This window comes from Geospiza fortis, unplaced genomic scaffold, assembly GCF_000277835.1.
Source record: "Geospiza fortis unplaced genomic scaffold, GeoFor_1.0 scaffold19, whole genome shotgun sequence".
Classification (NCBI taxonomy): Eukaryota; Metazoa; Chordata; class Aves; order Passeriformes; family Thraupidae; genus Geospiza; species Geospiza fortis.
Window position 1 is genome coordinate 199747 of NW_005054465.1, and position 6000 is coordinate 205746.

Here is a 6000-nt window from a genome sequence, read left to right on the forward strand (position 1 = left end):
CTTACTTTCTTTTAATTCAGAAGCATTGAATATATAGTCAACAAGAGCTCATTAAGAACTGTATGTGCACTCATCAATCACACACGTCAGCCCTGAGTGCAGCACTGGCCAGTGCTCAGGCCTGCACTCACTCTAATGCAAGATTTCCTTGTTTTGATAGTTAAACAAAGCCAAATACAAGCAGCAGTAAAATACTTTTCCATCAGCTTCACAGGACTTGGATGAGACTCCGCATACTGAGTCAGCTATTCTGCAGTAAAGCAAAGATAAGACGTGTTCCTTAGTTCCCAAACTAAGAAAAAAATTAAAATCCACTGTTTGTAAATGACATCATTGCCATGCATGAAGGAACTCCTAGCTGCCTAACTTCCTGACAAATGGGGAACAGATCAGGTTGCAGCTGTTTATGGGTGCCCAAATAGAAATGAAACCACAAACATCTTGAGAGGCAGTGGATGGAGTCACGGCACAGGCTGTGTCTTGCCTGAACGCACGGCTTGGACAGCCACACTATAAACTGTCATCAGGGCTGTGCAGCTGAGAGCAGGACACAATTAGCATCAGCTGGCTACGTGAGAAAGTTTACTCAGCTTCTGCCTTTTTGCAGCCTTGCCCTCTCTTGTCTCTCTCATAAATATGTATCTGCAGAAGAGCATGCTCCTTCTTGGGCTGTTGTTTAACAAACCCAGCTGTTTAAACAGAAGCGGTCACACACAGCACCAGGCATGGCTGAAGTCAATCTTTTGACAGTTAATCAATCCATCAATGAAACTCAGCAGTTAAGATTTGCAATAATAGTTTCTCCTTCAACTAGTCTTTTAAAAACAGAAAACAGAGAGGAATTGAGCTGGAAGTGGGGCCATCCTGAAGACCCACAGCTGTCCTTCACCGTCCTTCATGCCTGCACTGCGGTTCATGTTGTGAGCAGATGCTACCACCCAGATCAGTCAGTTCGTTTGAAAAAGCTGCCCTACAGCTCCACATCTGGCCCTGTGTCCAAACGCTGGACATGTAAAATTCTTCACACACAAGTGACACTACCCCAGAAATAAATTTTAAAAAATCCCACACTTTTCGAAGTTCCCTTTTCTGTGTGAACGAGAAATTCAAACTCCACACTTGTGCCCTGTCCTGTACAATTCAGTCCTTCAAATCATGAAATAAAAATTCTGTGCTTGTGACACGATACACCATGACATGGCATGTATGATGTATATATCAAGGTGTTTTTAACATCATACATTTCACCCAGCAGCTTCAGGTATTAAAGTTATGGGCCTGGTTCTGATCCAACACAATGGCTTTACAGTAAAGTAAGGCATAATTAAGTAAAATGCTTACAAAGACACTGTATTAAAGTTTTATGTAAATTACAAAATTAATCTTTTTTTAAATTACAAAGAAGAAAAAATTAAAAGAGCAATGCTATCAGATGTTGATTAGTTTCTGCACAGCTGATTTCAGCAAGGATGGGCTCATTCAGCACATTAACACAGAACCACAGGTATAGCATTCATTCTTAGAGGAGTGGCACTTAAGTAACAAGTCTATTTTTGTTAAGCATTTTTTTTATCTTTGTTTCCTTACAGCATGTTTCCATTAATTAAAAACACTGCAGCTTTAAAACATACTTGCTCTTTCCTAACAAAAATAGATATTTGGAATAAAACTGCAACTTTATGTATTTAGTCTCCTTATCACCAGTATAATCTATATTTTTAAAATCAAATTCACCTTAAAGAAAGAATTGAGAAGCAGTTCTATTAATCCTAAAGCTACTTGTAGTGTCAGGCTGTGTTTGCAAGCATGTATTCCTTGAGAGTTAAGTGTCATTTATTCTCTAGAACTACATTACCACATATGAGACACAAACCTGCTGCTAGTCTGGTCAAGCTGTATTTTGTGCTGGAGAGAACGCTGCTACTGTTTAAATTAAGAGGGATCAAAAATATTCTTCCCCTTCCAACCTGTTTGCAACTGGTCCCTCAAAAACTATAAAAAATTAACATTATAAATGAAAACAAAAATGCCCTTGCTGCAACCATGCTTACTCCCCATGACAAGGGAATTCAATTAAACAGCATGTCAATTAATTTGTAATTCAGACTGGCAGCTCTACACAAATGGAAAGATACTGCTTTTGATTACACAGTGCAATAGTGCTAATTCAACAGACAAACTAAACACTTCCCCATGAAAAGACAAAGTCACTTATGCTTAAGTAAGCAGCAGTGAAGGAAAAAACTAAAAACTTGCCCATAAATGATAACTCCCCAGAATATGCCACCAACCTAAAGAAAACCCTGAGAAATAACGTTAGTTTAGATCCTTGACAGAAATACATTTCACACAAACCACCCCTGGCTCAGATAAATATAGTGGTCATTCCCCTTGCCCCTTCAGTGCAATTTGCAGCATCCAGTGCTGATGATAAAGGTCACAACTGCTTTACTTCTCCTTGCTTTAACTGAAAATGCATTTTACAATCAAAGTTGCAGCAACCCCACTGTATATCAGAGCAAAGCAATGACACATCCAACCCTGTGGCGTACTTCCACAGCTTAATTATTACCTTCACCTATGAAAAGAAAGAAATAAGTCTATGGAGGTTTTTTTGTTTGTTTTTAGCCAAAGAGACTGGCATTGTGCAGCCTCTAACCCAAGTGCTACAGAGAATTCAGACTGCAAACCTTGGGTATCTTCAAGGATGAGTATTTTTCAGGAAAAAATACATGATGAAAGCACAACTTTACTGCTCCACACTTCTAACGCAATGTTTAAAAATGCTGATTTTTAACTAACTTCCAAACACTCACACCTCCCACTACACACTGTTTCATTTGTCATTCACAATTTATTTCAAAGCTGGAAGCTAAAGATATCTCCATGAGTAGGTAATTCCCACCTAAGTGGTGCACACTGATGGAACCTGCCTGATGTGCCCCAGACACAGGTAACCCAAGCACTGCCTACTGCACAGTCAGTCCTGCCTTCATCACCCTCTGCTTTTCCCCTTCTTCTCTAAGGAGCAGCTTTTTCATACAGTCCTCACAAAAAAGGTACAAAACTCCCAAGAGATCTGGAGGATGTTTTGCCACAACACAGCTTTATGTAGCAGTTTTAGGTACTGTGGTGACAAGGGGTGACACAAGTAGCACCAGTAAAGAGGCGAGAGACAGAAAAGTGTGCAGAGAGGCAGGCACAGAGAACTGTGCTTATGGCCTCTCCTTCCCCAAGCATGCAGAGTCTGTCAGTACTTCTAATAAGTACATCAGGATGGTTCAATGACTAAATTTTCTTGTTTGGGCACCACAGGTGACCCAGAGGAAAGGCCTATCGATCGCTGTCACTCAGAGCACTCGGGCTGAGCCCAAATTAACAGAAATGGCAGCAGTACGAGCTCTATCTCAAAAAGCAGTATATGCTGTATCTCAAAGCCAGTCCAGCAGAGTTAGACCAGCCAGCAGTTACTGCCTGAATCATTTGTGACCAGCACTTGAGGGACACTGGGGTGGAGGAGAGCCCAGCGGCTCAGTGCTCCACAGCCAGCTGAGCCGCCACACCTCCCAGCCCAGCTGCTCTGGGAAGCCACCCACGCTGCTGCAGCCCCCCAGGCCACCCCTCCTGCTTTGGGAGGGCACACAGACAGCCACAAACCATGGGGCCCACGTCAAGCCCGGCCACCATCACAACCTGGGCCCCGAGGCCTCAGCACTGGGCCGAGCCGCCACAGCCGCCCTGGGGAACTGACTCACAGGCTGCAAAGGCATTTTCCTGCAAACAGCTGATTGATAAAACATCCTAGGTGAGAACATCATTTTACATCTGCTGCCAAGAAAGTGTCTGCCTCTCACACAATCACAAATGTCGTTTCCACTGACTTTCTGCGTGTCACAATAAGCAATCTGCAAGCAGCAAGCGTGCTGCAATGAAAATATTTCAGCGCTGATGTTTTAACACAGAAACTTTTGCATCTCCAGCACACAGGAGCCAGTGTTTCAGAGCTCAACAGTGCTCTTCTCTGTGACTGCCTGAAACATAACCCTGCGGCCAAGGAAGGAGCAGAGGGATTTCTGCAAACACGCTTTGCCACAGGGCTGCACTGATTGCTCCCTGTAAGCGGTGCTGTGCAACAGGCAGTTCTCCCAAAATCACTTTTCCAAGCCTTTCTGAGGAAGGTCTGATTAAGAAATAAAGATGTAGCTTGGCAGCTAGTTCCAGACAGCCTTGTTAGAGCTTTTGTTGCAAGTAAGCAACACTAATGGGCTGCAGTAAAAACTGACAGGTAAATTGCGCCTTCACCGGCTGTTCTACACTGAATTGTACAAAGTATCAATAGACTAGAAATTGAAAGACAGATTTCTAGAAATAGAGGCACCATAAGGTCTGTTTACTGTATTACTTCTTCAAGTAATACAGCATAGACTTAGGGAAAACATTTAAGGGTTAAAACTGGAATAAAAACAAGTAACACAGCAGGCAGTGTCTGAGGTCAAGAAACTGCTCTCAGAGAGGTTTCAGTTCAGCAGAGATTGCTACAACTCAGGCTGCTCGTGTCTAAATTAAAAAGAATTAAGATCTTCCTGCACGAACACCTTATATAAACCTACCAGTGCTTCCCTGTACTGTAACTTGTGTAGAATCATTTTTATTATTGATACAGACAAAGCAGACTATTTTTGGGCTGCTGAATCATACATTGCTGTCTGGAACAGGGACTCTACTTTGCACACATTTGAAAAGCAGAAGGATTAAAGAAGAATCCTTACCATGCCAGCTATTAGTTTACACCAGCCTGAGAGCCCACATTTCAAGTGCAGTTAAAACAAAACATCATTTGAACAGATATGTTTGCTGGAATAACCGTTTGCCATAACTAATTTCCAAAGAAGTTCAACTTACAATCTCACTGCCCTGAAAACAGGGATAGGAGCTCAACTTTTTGCTCAAACCTGTCCCCGGGGGGTGCATTCCAAGGGGCAGCAAAGGCTGAAGGGCAATGCTCACACCCCCCAACCACACCATAGCCTTCAGAGAAATACTCTGAATGACCAAAAGTAGCCAAGCATTACAAAAACTGCAAGTTGGAACTTCATTGAGTTGTCTGGAATTCTTCAACAGTTTTGGGTTTTTTAAATTATTTTAACTTTTTATACTACTTATCAACTAAAGCAGTAGTTTTAATATCAAAGTTAAAACCTGCTGACAAAACTTGCTGCTCAAATAAAGAAGCCTCCTTGTTCACCCCAGAAGAAATTAGGCTAGATATTAAAAATAACTTGATAACTCTTGAGAAAACAAGCCAAGAAATGAAACTATTTTGGATTTCATGTGATAATAATGTAGTGGGATGAAATACCTTTGTATGCCTAGAATAGAAATCAGAAGTACAGACTCTAAACAGTATTAGAGCAAAAAAGAGGATTTGGCATTTTGTTGGACATACATATGTTCAGACACCTCTATCTGAGGGAATTTCCTGTATACATTATTTCACATGCTGAAGATAAAACTTCTTTCTACATCCCGGCTCCTTGAAGCAAACACCACAACACCAGTGAAAGGAAGGGAAGGCTCTGCAGGACGAGAAGGGGCACTGGAGCCTCCGGCTGACTTTTGCACGAAGTAGGAAACCTCATCAGCGCTTGCTGAAGTTCAGAGAAGCAGTGACTGATGCTATTGCTTTTCCGAGCACTGGAAAAATATGTTCATCAACACCTTGTCTCGTGGAGACGAGAGAAAAAGGGCGGGGGAGCTGGCAGTGAGAAAGTTTAGGAGCCTCAATTCCCCTTAAGGAATCCTTTTTGTTGTTTGTTTTTTTTCTTTTTCCCTTAAGTGGAATTAGGCATCTATGAACTCCTGGGCGGGTTAAGACACTTTCAGACGAGCGCTTCGTCTCGACAACAACCTGGGGAGCGCTGCCCCGGCGGCCCGTTCCCCCAGCGCCGAGCCGCTCCGTGTTACCGTGCGGGGCAGGGACGGGCCGGTGGGAAATAGATA

The 6000-nt window shown here is 42.6% G+C and overlaps 1 protein-coding gene across 1 annotated transcript in view; it reads right to left on the reverse strand.

Moving 5' to 3' along the window:
* Positions 1 to 6000, reverse strand: part of PLOD2 (procollagen-lysine,2-oxoglutarate 5-dioxygenase 2) — a 48995-nt gene that overhangs the window by 42143 nt on the left and 852 nt on the right. The window lies entirely within an intron of this gene.